This window comes from Rutilus rutilus (genome assembly GCF_951802725.1).
Source record: "Rutilus rutilus genome assembly, chromosome: 20".
Lineage (NCBI taxonomy): Eukaryota > Metazoa > Chordata > Actinopteri > Cypriniformes > Leuciscidae > Rutilus > Rutilus rutilus.
The window spans coordinates 28,840,090-28,857,623 of record NC_140225.1 but is presented as its reverse complement, the minus strand read 5'-3'; the positions used below and the strand labels follow the sequence as shown (position 1 = coordinate 28,857,623).

General features: G+C 39.1%; 2 protein-coding genes across 2 annotated transcripts in view; one reads left to right on the top strand and one right to left on the bottom strand.

Moving 5' to 3' along the window:
• The window catches only part of mcu (mitochondrial calcium uniporter), a 92,092-nt gene that overhangs the window by 13,305 nt on the left and 61,253 nt on the right, over positions 1-17,534 (top strand). The gene's annotated exons all lie outside the window — the stretch shown is intronic.
• The window catches only part of micu1 (mitochondrial calcium uptake 1), a 153,397-nt gene that overhangs the window by 128,049 nt on the left and 7,814 nt on the right, over positions 1-17,534 (bottom strand). The window contains exon 2 of the mRNA XM_084390941.1: positions 15,141-15,246. The gene's annotated coding sequence lies outside the window, so the exon portion shown is untranslated. The remainder of the gene's footprint in view (positions 1-15,140; positions 15,247-17,534) is intronic.

The following is a 17,534-nucleotide window of genomic DNA, read 5'->3' as shown; positions in this document are numbered from 1 at the left end:
CGCCTCATTTAAGTGTTTAGAACAATTTCTGTAAAATATTCATGAAACCATTCTTAAATAAACAATGCAACTGTTTAAGAAAGAATGTTTTTTATTTTTTTTTTTTTTTTTTTTTTAAACAAACAATTTACACATTTGCTCTGCTTTCGTTCCATGGAGGAAGAATCATTTACTTTTGCAGGTGAAGAAGACCGGACCAGATTTAAAGCAAGTGCCTTGTCCATTGTATGGAATGTACGAAGCACCACCCACAAAGATGTCACCTCTGAACTTGTTATTGGTCACTGTAAACATTTTAAATTTCAATTCAGTGAATTCGATTCAATCTAACTGGCATACGAAAACCTCAAGAAAGAGCGACTCTGTTTTTTGCCTTTTATTTATTTTTCTTTCACTGCCATTTGCTCAACAAAAGTTAAATGGTTAGTTCATCCAAAAATGAAAAATATCCCATAATTATGGTTTATAAAGTTATAAAAATTGATATTTTTCTTAAAAAATGCATTACTTTTATGGTAAATTGATGCACTTTTTGGAGCTTCAAAAACTCTATTCACTCCCATTATAAAGCTTGAAGAGCCTTGAAGATATTTTTTAATATAACTCTGCTTGTGTTTGGCAGTCATATAGACCTAGGATGGCTTGAGGGGGAGTAAATTATGGAATCATTTAAATTTGTGGGTGAACTAAACCTTTAAGGTTGTGTTTAAAATTGAGCATATTTGCAGGAAACAGATGTCCGGGAAATAAAGGTTGGCGATAAGACCAAGATAAGTGCGATAACTAAAATCTTATATCCGCATTCAAAGCTGTTGTATATGGACACCTGTGAGCTCACATCATTTGAGTTCTATGTTAATGCTAGCCAACTGAAACAACTAAACTTCACTTCACAATTTTGCCCTTTAGTGACAAGGTCTTCTCGTCTTGACTTGTTTGGGATACATCCCAATTTATTCCTTCTTACTGTGTGTAAGTATACTGCAATATGAATGTAGCAGGAAAATCTTTAAAAAGTCATTTCCATGTCAAACAGTATTGTCAAACCACCTTGCCCTAGTCGATAGTAGTTCATTCAGAGGGGAGGATCATGTCAACCTGTTTAGTTATTGGCCTTGTTAATATTTTCACCTGCACATAAAACAATTGATTTGTTTGATGCGCTAAGTTGTCGAAACCCCACATGACCGTGCAGTGAACCCTAACTGGAAACCAAACCAGGCATTATAATTGCAAGGACGAATGTGAGGTTAAGTTGTTTGTTGACTTGGCAAGTAGGGGGTTAAGGCACAATTGTGTATGTGTGTTGTTTGTGAGTCTTGTGGGAAAAACTCTTGTTTGATGGGGATCAGTCTGCCAGCCTCGGCTCTTGAGCAGGAGATTTGCAGCCCTGCTGTAGCAATAGGCTGTCAAAGTGATGCAGGTTTACCCGCTATAAACGCTCACTTTTCCTTCTGCATGCTTATGCCGTTTCATCAGACCGTGAGTAATTTTGCTGTGGCATATAGTATTTATCATTTAAAGTATCTTTAAAGCACATCCCCTAATTTGAGTCTTTAACATGATGCAAGGTTAATTTCACCGTCAAAGTCAGTCCTTAAGCTTCTGTAAATAGAAATATTAACACTCACATGCACACACACTAGGATTACTCTTCTTGTTCTACCATTAGACGATGCTTGACAAGTTGTGAATTTTATGATTTGAGTTTGTGTTTTATAAGGCATTCATTGGCCGACCAGTTGACTGATGTTGTGGACGACTAATTGACTTCTAAAAAAGTAGTAACTCTAGCAGCTGGCAGTTTTTTGTTCACAAACAGAATTTGCAGTGCGTGATTTTCTGTGCACCACAAGGGAAATAAGACAATAGAAAAAACAAAGGAAAACCTTGACGCACTCGATAACTCTCAGAGGGGTTTAGTAGGCAGAGCAGCGTGTGTGAGGGTCACCCTGGTTAAAGAATTACATCAGGTCTCCTTGGCAACTGATAAAACCACCAGACTGTTGCAATATAATGCGACCTGCTTTCTAAAACTGAGGATATAAATGTAGAATTTTTTTTATTATTATTATTTTTTATTACAAATAGATTTATAAGATTTGGGTCATCTGAGGAGTTCAGTGAAACTCTACACATTGGCTAAGGCATAGTGGCTAAAATGAGTTGAACAACCAATGTATTTTTATACTTTTGCACAAAATATCTGTACTATATCGCTCATATTAGAGACTGCTCTTTTTTTTTTTTTTTTTTTTTGTCCCGACATGTTTTTTACACTTATTTACCTTTTGTCTAATTCTCTAACGCTCACTTCAAGTTAATAAATATCAGTTTCTCATACTGTGCATAATGTTATGATGCCTAAATTCATTTATAATTATTCAGACAAAATAGTACTGGTTTTAATATCAGACATTTATTGTTATCGTTGTTATATGTAAATATAATTTGCTTGGTCTGCAATGCAAGCAAACCCAGGAAACGCAAAATAATGTTATATGAAAAAACAAACTTTATTAAACAAGGGTGAAACTGCAGATGTATTTTTTGTACTGTAATTATTTGATATACAAGTGAATACTAACCTTGATTCACAACGATCACTTTAGTACAGGACAGGTCTCAGGACAGGAGACCAAATGACCATTGACAAAAGATACAGTTTTAAACTGCAGACCAGCAGTGGGCTACTGTAACCCAGCAGGCTGGGTAGTTTGTGAGAAGGTGCATAATTTCTACTGTCAGTGAAACTTAACCCAGTAGTGGGTTGCACAAAACTACCTAACACTGTGACAATAACCCAAGAAAATGACCCAACAGGCTGAACCTTGCGGTCTGGGTAAAAAGCCGGTTTTAGATTGTAGTCAAATGAAATGGAGCCATCTGTAGTCCATGAGGGTTGCAATAGACCATTGTTCACCACTGCACCATATCCTCAAAGTCACTTTTCAAGTTGGTTTCAAGTTCTGAGCTGAGAAAATGATTATTCTTGATAGCTCTTCAGTCTTGATTGGTCTTTTTTTTTCTTTTTTTTTCTAGAAGGGGAACAAAAGGAAAAATGGAAGTTGGATATATAGCTATAGCCAGGATCATTGCTGCTGATAAATCCCTCAGTGCCCGAATCTCCGGTTCACCAGGGTATCCTTGAGGATTCCCTCTTATTACCCAGAGAAATAGGGAGAGATACTTAAAAGGCAAGAGATTGGTTTATAAGGATTCCCATTTTCTTCTTGCACAGAAAGCAGACATGCACACAAAAGATTTGTTTCACTGGCAAACTGCCGCGATGTGTGAGCCTGCGGCGACTCCACAAAGGCATGTAAATCTAGACTGAGGTGTTCCACGCGCAGCTCAAGAGAAAGCATGAACATTCAGGGCAAGCTGCTTTTAGACAGGCAGGGAGTGAGGAGATGGCATTCACAGCACATATGACCTCACACTTTTCCCAGTCACCATGGAGTTGCTGTGGAAACGCTGCACTTTTTTCAGGAAGTTCCAGTTCAGCCTGCTGAAATGCGCCCACTCCGACACACTCCGTTCATTTACTGTGTGTGTGATCTGTGTAATATTACATTCAGCTGGTCGACACTAACACCTTGCATTAAGAGCACTGGCAGTTTGCCTCTCAGGTTTAAACGGAGTTGTTGTCAAGGTGTACATGCAGCTGTGGTGTTAGTCCCAGACTAATACGCTCTTGTATTGACTCACTAAGCCCATATCAAATTTCTTTTCAGAGTGATTTGATTGTGTGGCCCTGCGTCAATACAGCTCTGTGGTTCACGGAGTCTTGTAAAGGCGGTATCCTCACAACTATGTTCCTTTTTAGAAAGAAATGATATCTGCGAGGATTTTCAGCCAGGATTTAGACCGTACCATAGTACTGAGACTGCTCTCGTTAGAGTTACAAATGATTTGCTCTTATCATCCGATCGTGGTTGTATCTCGCTGTTAGTGTTACTCGATCTTAGTGCTGCATTTGATACTATTGACAACAACATTCTTTTAAATAGACTCGAAAATTATGTTGGCATTAGTGGAATTGCATTAGCATGGTTTAAATCATATTTACCTGACCGTTATCAGTTTGTAGCAGTAAATGAAGAGATGTCTCATCGATCACAAGTTCAGTATGGCGTACCACAAGGCTCGGTACTAGGACCGTTGCTGTTCACTTTGTACATGCTACCCTTGGGAGATATCAAATATACCAAAACGCAGCAGCTTGAGTTCTTACCAGAACCAGGAAGTATGACCATATTAGCCCTGTTCTGTCAACACTGCACTGGCTCCCTATTAAACATCGTATAAATTTAAAAATATTGCTGTTTACTTACAAAGCACTAAATGGTTTAGCTCCGCAGTACTTGAGCGAGCTCTTAACGCATTATAGTCCTTCACGTCTATTGCGAACTCAAAATTCCGGCCAGTTAATAATACCTAGAATATCAAAATCGACTGCTGGCGGTAGATCCTTTTCCTATTTAGCACTTAACTTTGGAACAGTCTTCCTAACATTGTCCGGAAAGCAGACACACTCTGTCAGTTCAAAGCTAGACTAAAAACACATCTCTTCGACCTAGCATACACATAACACATTATAGACTCAATGTTAGGCTGCGTGGATTAGGTCAGCCGGAACCGGGAATACTTCCCATAAATCCTGATGTACTCGTTACATCATAAGAAGAATGGCGTCTACGCTAATATTAGTCTCTGTTTATCCCGAGGTTTACCGCAGTCCGCCGTATCCAGATCTGATGAAGGGCCTGTGCCTGGACGTGACGACAACGCAGTCCTGAAGTGTCAACTGGTCTCTCCCCTGTGAAGGCCTCCCTCCCCCTCCCTTTACCTCTGTACAGATAAAGCGTTGTCAGGATAATTCCGGTTCGCGTGGCGATACAAATTCTGTATTATAAATTTTAAGGCCAGACAAGTAGTTTGTAGGGAAGGACTACACGCCTGCGCACATGTATTCAAACACGCATACCTATAGACTGAACTCGTAATACGCATGTGCACGCCATCAGCATTCTCACAAGTTCGCGTCTTTAAAGTTTGCGCAGAAAGAACTTAAGGGTTTTCTGTTAGAACGGTGTCGTGTTGGCGGTACTAATGATCGTTGCAACGGAAGTGGATCAATCAAAACTAACTGGACAATAACTTTATTCTAGAGCTGCTATGAAGCCAAAACAATCTCTGTTACTTTAATTTCCTATTATCACTGTAAAGCTGCTTTGGAAAAATCATTGTTAAAAGCGCTATATAAATGAAGATGACTTGACTTGACTTGTTCTATAGAAATACCCATAGTGTTGATCAAGTGTTCTTCAAAAGACATGGACTTTGTCTTTCTATGTAAAATATTCTTGCACAGATACCTTTTACATTTTGTAAGCTTGATAATGAATCCTCTCGTGTGGAAAGAAAATGGCATCTGTAACAATAATTAATTAAGATCTAGATTTTTCAAGCATGGGGTCTATGAAGGAGCCTGGAGGTACCTGTTAAAAACAGATGTTTTGCTGTCACTTAGAATAAATGTTTGTTGAGGAGTAGTAGACTGTGTGTGTGTAGACAGTGTGGGTAAATCTCAAGGAAGAGTGCGGGTTGGCTTCTCTGGTAAGCACTATCAGTGATCAGTAATATATGCAAAGCTCTTTGCAGTGCAAGACTAATGACCAACTCTAATGAAGGTAGTGGGTGTCATAAAACACCTCTTCTCCACTGTAAACCGCAACCAAATGACCATCACCATCCTTATGGGGCTTGTCAGGGTCAGATGTCAGTGAGTATAGGCCGTTTTCACAAGCTGAGATTATTTGATCACTGATACACAAACATGTACATTCCGATTGAGGAAAATTCCGAATCTTAAGATTTGGGTTCCCACATTTCATCATTTGGTATGTAAATTAAATTGACCACATCCCAAACATACGTAAAAAAAAATAAAAAAAAAAATGGTTTGACTCACACCCCTCAATTTTCTCACAGCTGCATTCTCTGGAAAGCCGCACTGTGTAAACGGAACCGGACTGAACAACTATGTGTGGTTTCGGTAACTTACAGTAATGGAGATATGAGCTGCGTGTCATCTCAAGGTTTTAGATCTAAACACTGTTCTTTTCTTCAGCAGAGTTGCTCTCGTCAATTTTTTTTTTTTTGTTCTACGAGTGACTCAAATGCTCTGCTCTGTAGTGATGGGCCGATCATGAACGATTCATTCATTTTGAACAAATCTTTAACTCGGGAACAACGAGTTGTCTCAGAGAGGGATTCATTCATTTTGTGTTAACTGTACATGCGCAACATCCTATAGGTTCTGTACAGGAAACCGAAATTATTAGTTCACCTTTCGGGTCTGAGTTGTTCGTTCATCTCGTGACAGCCCTATAGGTTATAAGGCTATGCAGCCGGTACCGGAAACCGAAATTATTAGTTCACCTGACAAGTCTTCGGGTTTAAGTCGTTCATTCTTTAGTTGCGTGACGTGACAAATGTATTGGATACAAATTCCCAACCTTCCTTACAAACAAGCGCATAGTTAGTTTTTCCTTAACTCTAACAATTTGAGACCAGAAACACATCAAATTACTGTAAATGTGTGAATTTCTGTCATGATGGTTCTTTTCCATAACATTGAATGTGGTAAATGTGGGGGAAGGGGTCACGTGACAAAAAGATTAACGACTCGAACCCGAAGACTCGGGAGGTGAACTAATCATTTCTGTTTCCAGTACAGACTGCATAGCTTCAGACTGGGGATGTGATGAGACCAAACAAAAGAAGTAGATGTGTTTGGGGATTTGGCTATTAACATGTAACATTTTAATTGTATTCTGCTGAAATTAACGAAATGACGAGTCTGTAAAATGATCCGAACTTCCCATCACTACTGCTCTCCACACAGATATAAAAAGCTGCTTTCGGTTAATGAAGATTTGACGGATGAACTCTCGGAATGATTTGACTTTTGTCATGCCAAAAGTGATAAGACATAATTTTTTTGCACTTCGCCATCTTTGATATTATTTTGGTCACTGTTGCTATGGTTACTGATAAGAGAATACAGACGTGACTCCCTTTGCAAGTTCATACAGGCAGTATTTGAGATGCTGTAAGTTGCTGTGTGAATTTCACAGACTCAGACCTGTAAGTAAATACGTTTGTCGGTCCCCAAAACTGACATTGTGTGAATGTAGCCTAAGTGTTTTTCTATCGTGGTCTTTATAAAGTGATATATATAACTTTGATTTAATGAAACTAGCTGCTTTCTCTAATCATGCTTGAAGCAGCTAGCTGCAGGATATGTTCTTGTGAGGGAACAACTTCACCCTTAAGAAAGATCTGCTAATAGATGTGGATGAGAGAGGGTGAAAGAAAATGAGATGGTAAAGAGGCTCTCAGGGGGCAACTGTCAAATTCCACGTTAAGCAACCAGCAGAGCTGCTCTTTGCTGTCAGACGGTTTACCAGCGCTCATCTCTCCACCATCTGTGTTCGTCCGCTCTTTCCTAATACGTCTGTATGTCTGTCTCACTCTCACCCCCACACCCCTACACCATCAGCATTTCTCCTGATATTCACCGTGATCTCCTTTCCACGCGACCTGCTTTGTGAAGGTGCGAAAATTGGTGAGGGTGCAAAACTTCCTGGCAACAATCTTTTTTTTTCCTTGATTTTTCCCAGTTTAAAAGGGCATACTTATAAAATGTCAGAAGAACAGTTAGAAAATCAAGAGAAAGGCCAGGTGAGAGAATATGCAAGTAAAAGGTAATTTGCTCCAATAAACAGAGGTGTAGTTTTCAAGTGCTGTATAGTCCCTCATGTTTACAGGGCTCTTGCTCTGTTATATTTTAGTGACAGTAGCTCCACAGCATGTGCACTTTTTCCCCCTTTGAGAGAATTTTAGTGTGAACACCAGTTGTAATATGTGTACATATGGTTTTGATATCCTTCCACAACATTACTAGAATTTGCACTTTCACTCTCTGTGCCTCTTTTTGTTGGGCTGCCATATTGAAGGTCTTTTATAAATGAAGAAAATCAAAGTAATTCATCTTTGTTTCTTCATAGTATAGTATCCCATAGTATCCTAGTATATAGACCACCTTAGACTTCTTATTTGATTGACTGGCATCTGTACAATCTATGGCCATTGGGGTGCAATAATCCACCTGGAAATAAAGTTACTATAACTTCTGTGCAATCATTGGATTTTTTTTTTTGGACTTCCAGTGTGGAATCAAGTATTTCTGACCAACCTGTTTTAAACCGTACATGAAAACAAAACGGGTTCAAAAGTAGATGGTTCTTGAACCATATTACACCTATGCTGCCCGTTTGGGCACTGCCTTTTTAAATTATCTTGAGCAAGGGTGGCCAAACCTGTCTCTGGAGGACCACCTTTCTGCAGAGTTTGGTTTCAGTATGCTCCAACACACCTGCATTACCTGGTTCAGGTGTGTTTAATTTTGGTTGGACTTGAGCTTTGCAGGTAGGTGGTATTCCAAGAACAAAATTGGACAATTTTGGTCTTGAGGTCCTATTTCTGTGGTGTCCAGCTACAACACATGCTGTTGTTGTTTGTCCATGGATTTTTTTGTTGCTGAAAATATTCAGGTACACAACCATGTGGCATTGACACATTTAAAGGCTGTGGGGCTGTTTTAAAAAAATATGGCATCCCTTCTGACACTTTCTGACATGGTTGCCTCAGTTACCCAGTTTTGTCCTTGGCAGAGATTACGCACCTGATGTAGGTCCAGAATAGATGAGATGGACGTGTGTGTGTGTGTGACTGAGTGCGTCAGCTGCTGCACATTCTCACATAGCCACTGTCTGACATATCGGTTTACTTCGCTCATGTGTTCCTCCAAGCACACTATTATGGCTCATTAAGAGGGATTCCTTTCATTTCCAAATCAGCACAAGATCTCATGTCTCCCCCTCACGACTCCTGCCACAGACTTTTTCTGCTACCGATTGAGCTAAGTCACATGTACACACACTCTCCTTCACTGAATGCATTGTAAAAGAGCCTGATTCTTGCAAGAACACACCTCATCACCTTCTAGTCAGTCTAACCTGTTCTCCATACATCCCCTGCCAATGTCCCTTTGGGTCATTTGGTGAGTAGTAAGACCATGTTGAATGCACAGATGCGCTTGTGTGTGTGTGTGTGTGTGTGTGTGTGTGTGTGTGTGTGTGTGTGTGTGGCTTCAAGAGATGATGTTTTATGTGTCTCAAGCCAGTTATGGGATTCAGAGTGGGTTCCTGAAGGAGCACATGATATGCAGTTGCAGTCTTTTGAATTTGTGATAAGGACTGTGTGCATGTTTCCATAAAGTCGGCAAATTTGTGGAGTGTCCCATTTGTCAATTTAGATTTCAGAAGGACTGTCACAAGCACCTGCACACATTTGCCCAGCCCATACTGGTGCTGGCGCTACAACAGACTTCTTCTTGAGAGTTAGCAAGAAGTTGGTTTCTAGGGTGTTACCCAGCAAACACATTTACGTTGTGGCACGTTGCATTTCTACTGTGGCAACGTCGCGGTCTACGTGCTCGCAATATTGTAACAACGTAGAATTGTGAGACGCGACAGGGCTGTAGCAACGTTGATGCATTCAGCAACTGTGAGACGACGTTCTGACAATTATTTTTTTTATGCTATAGATATATCCCCCATTTAGACGTTATGTTTTGTGGTTAATTTTTTATTAGTCAGATGTTAGATAATTAGCCTATTATGCTTTTTAAATATTGCTTATCCTTATTATTATTTATGGGCCTAACAGTAAATTAATTATAATCAACACCTGCAAGTGTACACTTTGAAGAGTAAAAATGACATAGAAGGTTAGCTAATTCAACTACTTTATACTTTATAGCTTTATAAACTGCATATGGTAATCAAATTGCACTTCCAAAAGTCATACATTTTGTGCAAAAAGAAAAAACCCGAAATAAATGAATATACACATTTCTTTTAAGTATAATAAATAAAACATAAAAAGCAAAGGCAGATCAGAACATTTAATGAACAAAACCGGGTTCTGTACATGGCAGACAGGGGAGCGTAGTCGAAAGCCGGACGATAACTAGGCACAACCTTAAAGGAGAACTCCGGTCAATTTTAACATTGAGCTCATTTTTTTGTACATTTGGAGTGCTGTCAATACAGAGAACAACGACAAAAATCGGTGTTGCCTACACCGAGTTATTCTATTTTTAAAATTTGCACCCTATTGACTTCAATGGGGCAAGTAGTAAGCCTGCTTTTTAGCCTCTTAACATCCTTTAAGTGTCATTACAAGTGCACAGAAAATGTGAGTGATTCCTTCCGAGTGAACACGAGTGGATCTGACTGCAGTAGATGTTAGAGATATTAATAAAAATGAAGTTAATTCAGCCAGCGCTCATACCTTTGTTTACATCCTGTTTTCGGTGGAAGGCCATAGTAATCGATTGTCGAGTTCACGCGCATAGGTTTAGTACCTATGATCAACGCGCGTGAACTCGACAATCGATTACTATGGCCTTCCACCGAAAACAGCATGTAAACAAAGGTATGAGCGCTGGCTGAATTAACTTCATTTTTATTAATATCTCTAACATCTACTGCAGTCAGATCCACCCGTGTTCACTCGGAAGGAATCACTCACATTTTCTGTGCACTTGTAATGACACTTAAAGGATGTTAAGAGGCTAAAAAGCAGGCTTACTACTTGCCCCATTGAAGTCAATAGGGTGCAAATTTTAAAAATAGAATAACTCGGTGTAGGCAACACCGATTTTTGTCGTTGTTCTCTGTATTGACAGCACTCCAAATGTACAAAAAAATGAGCTCAATGTTAAAATTGACCGGAGTTCTCCTTTAAGCAATGGCCCTGAACGGTGGTTCAATGTCAACACTGTGACAACGCTATAAGAACCTTCACCGCACAACGTAGTTATAGCAACCTTTTGACCATGTTGTTAAAACGTTGTTAGAAGGTTGGGTACGTTGTGCCAACGTTCTGTGTTTGACCTCACAGCCTGACTCCATGTGAAACAGATTGATTCAATCCACTTGATATCTTGTCAATCCTTTATTTACTTGAGATTTGATTTTTGGATTTTGCATATAGTTACTTTTTTTGTAATATTATTTCATTTTGGGAAATCTATGCTGTGGACAATAGAATCCTTTGGACAGTGAGCGTCATCAAGCCTTGTTTTTGTTCAGCCACCAAAGTGGACTATTTATCCATTAAAGTTTAAGTGCATCCTTCAGACCTGTCATCCATTTTATCGCCCACCAGGAGTATATCCAAACACTTATAGCAGTGTTTCCCCAACCTTGTTCCTGGAGGCACACCAGCAGTACACATTTTCTTCCCAATGAAACAAATCTGATTTAACTTTCCAGCTCATTAGTAATCATTCGATTCCAAGACCTGGGCAACCTTGGCCCTTGAGATCCATTTCCCTGCAGAATTTAGGGTACGTTTACGCGACAGTGAAATGCTTAAAACGGAGGAGTTTTTTCTTTGAGTTTTCCGCGTACAGACGACATCATTGTCAAAACGATCCCCATTCACACGGATCCGTGAAAACGACTAAAAACGCTGTATTCTGCTGCCAGGCCGTTATATGGCATATTTTCAAAAGTTTGCGTTTTCTGCCACCAAAACAGCTGTTGTCCTGTAAATGAACGGCCTAAACGCATAAAAAGTTTTGCGTTTTTAGTTGAAACCGGTGTCATGTAAACGGCCCCTTAGCTCCAACCCTGATCAAACTCACCTGTCTGTAGCTTTCTAGTGATCCTGAAGACCTTGATTAGCTTGTTCAGGTGTGTTTGATTAGGGTTGGAGATAAACTCTGCAGGAGATTGGATTTTGAGGGCCAGAATTCCTGCAACAAGACCTGAAATGGATGGACCAGTTAAGGGAGACATCCAAAAAGTGTCCTGATGGTGTGCCTCCAGAATATGGGTTGGGAAACACTAATGGGCTATTCACAGACTGTGAGTAGAGGTGACAAAGCAACCAGGAGTCTTTCTAGCAACATGAGCAACAGCAATCTTTTCCAATGCAACACATTTGACTTGCACTAGTTATTTAATTACTGTTAGTGTGAAATCCCCTTTTGAAAAAAGCCACAAACTACCAGATTTGGGGTGTAATGGCACAAGCACTTCAGGACAAGCTGCACACCAAAGTTTAAAACTTAGTATTTAGAGGTTTGTTGTTCTCTTATAGAGTATGTCCTATAGTAATAGTGATGCTTGTCATAGAAACAATGGCTAATAAAAAGAAAGGGTTCGAAAAGAGCCTAATATCTAGAAGGGCCTTTCATCATTTTACCAAAGCGTACCTTCCTACTGATCCCATATCATTACATTTACACACTCAAGCTGTGAATGCTGCTTTTATCCTCATTCACGCAGAAGTCATTGATTTTTGTACTCTTTGTTCCAGCAGCTGTCTAAAGCGAGATTGCTTTGGATGTGAGAGAAGACACACACACACACACACACACACACACACACACGCGCACACGCACACGCACACACACACACACACACAAGCACGTCTCAAGCCATATGATCAGCCTTTTTGGACATGACATAAAAATATACAAAAAAATAAACTAACTTGTTTGTATTTATAATGCAATTTGTTGAAAGTTTATTTATTTCGTTTTTGCAGTTTTGATTGGGAAATTATTCTAAGCCCTGATTCACTATTTCAGTACCCATATTAAGGGCAAAAAAAAGGTTACATTTTTACTGAGCCGATGCACAATGAGCAATGAAAGTTTATAAATATGTATCTATAACTTTGCAATATAGGTGACATGAACTTGGATGTTGTTTCGTTTCACGTGATGATCTCCAGAGCGTGCGCACGTTTGTCCTCGGGGTTCCCCCCCACACATTAGGATTTCTGATCTTAAATATTAAACGTGTTGAATATTTACGATTCACGATCGGGGCGGCCCCGACGTTCTTCCGATCAGGTTCGAACACTCTTAACACACCTCACACCAAGGGAAAATCCGATAAAATAATCTGTAGAACCATCAAGATAATCGGGACATAACTAGGATTGTCGGAAGGGGGGAAATCGGCCCAAAATCAGCCCGATTACCTTTTGGTGTGTACCCAGCATAAGGAGTCCTCTGTTCCCCATTTTGAAACCATAAAATATGAAAAGGTTGTTATAGTATTGTTGCACACACAACTTGTGTGTGGTGGATAAACGTAGCAGTTAACTTCATAAATCTATTATAGCATGTCATTATAGTGAAATACAGTCTTGAAAGTCTTGATTTTTTTTTTTTTAATGCTATGGTTGACATTTCTGTGTAATTACCAAATGGAGGACAAAGTTAATTAGATTTTTTGCTGAGAACTCCCAGATATATCCCAGATACTGAGGTCTGTTCACACCTTGCTATAATAAGTACAATTAATGCATAGTACAGCTCTTTCAGACCAGGATGTCTCCTGTGTCATGCTGTAGGCCTGTAAGCCTCTCTGGGTGTTTAGTTTGCGTGCAAGACTTTATTTACCTCGTACTCCTGTTTCTCTCAGCCATCTGTCTGTATTTAGAACTGCTGCACTCTGGTCTTGTGTATCACGGGGGCCTCATTACCACTTGCTCGTGTTTGTATGTCAGGTCGTATATTAACTCTAGGTCTGTTACTGATTTCTAAACTAGAGAAGAACTTCATAGGGAATCTCATTAGGAGAATGTGTTCTCTAAAACTGTGAGGAGAGAGTATTAGGACTATGTCAGAGCATATTTGTTAAAGAGGTCCTATTATACCCTTTTACAAATTCTTAATTTTGTTTTTGGGGTGTAATAGAATTGTTTTTATGCTTGATTTTGTTTTCACATACTTTACATTATTGCAGAACTTCTCTTCCCAGTCTGTCTCAAATGCTCTGTTTAGTTCCTGTTTCGATGAAGCCCCTCCTCTGGAAATATAAAATGTGCTCTGATTATTTAGCTGGCCCAGTGTGTTGTGATTGGCACACCGCTTAGAGCGCGTTCCAGAAGTGTCACGCCCCTTACCATAACTGCGAGTTTCATTGGCTCAGGTGTAAATATTGACAATGATTCAACACGATTCAGAACCTGAGAATGTTTATGAACAAGTGGATCGTGCAGAACCTTTGCAAGCATGGATTTTACAAGATGTTTCAGAGTGGGAAGTTCCTAAGGATCAGTGAACAGTCTTACAAAAGCGAGATCCCCATAGTTAAACACTACATCAACACTGTAAGGCTCTGTTTACACCTAGTATTAATCAATTGGATCACAAGTAGAAAAGGCAGATACATACACGTTTACACCTGGTGTTTTAATCAGTCTCTTTTATCCACTTTCAAACATTTTGTCCTGATTTCTTCGAGGGGAGGGTCTATGGGTCTATGGGCAGGTAAAAAATTTTTTTTATTTTTTTTTCAGATCTTTCAAACTAATGGACAAAATAAACTTGCGCAATTTACATATGAACGTGCCCGAAGACGACTGAAAAACACACGGAAAGCAGTAGCTTTCGTTTCTGCTCTGACAGCCGCAAGACTAGCTGAATGCCGTGAGTGTGTGTTAGATTGTTTGTTTTTTGCTTGTTTTGTTTTTTGTCTTCTAGCACACTTCCCATAATATTTGCACATTAGGCGGTCCTTTGTGGCTGTTCGAACACATTCGACCACATTAACGTTTACTAGGGGTTTAACGATACACTCATGTCACGATTCGATACATATCACGATACTGAACTCACGATACGATATTATTGGGATACTCGAAGACATATGCTGAAAGGTTAACAAAAAATGTACTGTTGATTTTAAAATGCTAAATTTGATATTACATTATGGGTGTAAATGAATAGGGCTGGTAACCCAATTCACAGGACAATAGTGACACCAGAACAAAAATATTCATGATTCTGAAGCTGAAAATACAGAATTATTTGAGACGATCCAATCGACCAAAACACATCTTAATACCAGGTGTAAACAGGGCGTTATGTTAGCTAGTGGAGCCAAAAGACTTTGTCCTTTGTTTACATCTTAACAACAACATAAAACTTATAATTGAAACTGTTAATATAAAACATAACAAGTAATAAAACATACTTGCAGGTTGTGATCCATAAACAACTGGTTGTTCCGACAAAGTGGAAACTCGGAAGCTTTTGTGCGTAGCCGGCATTGTATTATCTTAGGTTCTGGAAGCTGTCCTCTGTAAAATGTGCAGCACACAGATAAAGGATGGGGTTATAATTCAATTCAATTCAATTCAATTCAACTTTATTCCAGACTCATGATCCAGTATAGATACAAGACACACACACACCAAACAGAAGAAAACAACCATTTAAATAGGCATTTTAAAAAGACAGCTGTTAGCGGTAGCGGACTGCACTAAATCTAATGTTTGTTAGTGACATAGGCCTAATTATTTCATTCTCAGATTTATTTAACCTACAGATAAAGCTATACATAACTTTCACAAAGTTGCTTGTAGAGTGTTAATTTCAATAAACATTTCACTTGCACTAGTCCATCTTGGTCACTTTAAAAGCACACGACAATCATCATTTTAGGCCAATGCCTGGGCATTGGTTCTACATTGTCTAAAAATGTCTTCATCATCAGACATGTCCTCTGTGAAGATATGCCCAAGATACTTGATTTTCAACACAACATTTGACAGAAAGAAGTCCGGAAATTTCATAAACTTGTCTTCCTTGGTCCTACAGATCATGACCACACTCTTAGTTGCATTATACTGTATGTCATGTTCTAGACCATAGCCTGAACAAATGTTGAGTAACTGCTGTAGCCCAGCAGTGCTCGGACTAAACACTATAAGTATTACACACAACCAGTATTACACGCTCTGAGCCTTGTTGACAGTTCGTCCAAATACAAGTTAAAAAGAACTGGGGACAAGATTCCCCCTTGTCTCGCTACTAACTTTGAATGGAGCAGACACACTGTTCCCCCATTTGATCTGCATTGTTTGCTGTGCGTACCAGTAGGTTAACATACGTACTACATATTTGGGTACACCTTTTTGGATTAATTTAATAAATAATTTTCCGTGGTTTACTCTATCGAATGCTTTATATGCATCTAAGAAACACATAAAAATGGAGGAGCTCTGGTTTTTATATTTAGCAATTATCTCTTTAAGAGCATATATAAAAATGTCTGTGCCCAGCATAGCTTTAAAACCAAACTGGTTATCCATAGATTTAACAAAATCTGAGATCCTGCCCAACAGGATTATTTTCATAATTTTTGACACTGTGCTGGCCAATGCTATTGGTCTGTAATTGTCAGATCAGCCGACTTTCCCAGTTTTGTCTTTGACCACAGGAACTAACAAGACAGTTAACACTGAGTCGGGTAAAAAACCATGTACAAAGAAAAGCAGTACAAACTTTAAATGCTCAGCAGCAACACCATCCAACCCACTAGCTTTATTATTAGACATGTTGCAAATTGCTTTAAAAACTTCAAGTGACAGAATGATATCTGTGCTGTCAACTTAACTCACTCTTAACACATAGGACTCACTCTTAACACAATTAAACAAACTACTGTAGTGTTGTCGCCAAAGATCTAAGTATTATCAGTACCTGACGTGCCATCAACCACACATGGTAGTGACATCTTACTGGCAGTCATGCGTGTTGTTACAAAAAAGTTTCCTGGCCATTGAATCAGCCCCCATAGCTCTCTCATTTTTACCAATAAAACGTACAGCATACTTATATCGGGCATTGGTGACCCTTTTTTTGCTCAAAAACAGGCCAACATCTTGGTCTACCTGCAAGTATCCACTCTTTGGAAGCTTCTCGTGCCTGATCATAAGAGTCAGCTACATAAGTATTCCAGCCTGGTTTCACTTGCTTTTTGGTTTTTATTATTTGTGAGAGCTCACTTGAATCAACCAGTGCTTTAACTATATCATCATACATAGAACAAATTTCTGATCTGTGTCTCGAGTTTTTACAGTTAGAATCTCTACACAAGACAGCCTCCTTTGGCAGGTAGATATCTTTTAGCAAGTTATCCGTTTTCATAGAATATGGTATTTCTTCTCTTGAAAGAGTGCTCCAATCCAAATAAGAAACACTACTTTCATTTTCGAAACTTTGTGTCAAAGGTAAGAATTCATAGTTTATTTGCATCTCTAATTGAATATGATCAGCAGTTGAAAACTCATAGAATTTTCATGTCTGTTAATGAGGTGTGTGCATCTGCTGTAGCTACACAATGATCCAGCCACAAGATTGTATGCCATGCTTTGCATATGCATGTGTGTATGTGTATATATATGTATATGTGTATGTAAAACTATCTGTGGGCAAAAGCGCTTTCGTTGACAGGATTAGCCCATTGTCTTCATAAAACTGGTTCAAATTTTTTACTGTCAGTTATATCTGAATTCATATCACCAACAACAAACACATTAGATAATTTCTTGCAAGTCTATTAAGATATTCAGTTTCATTAAGT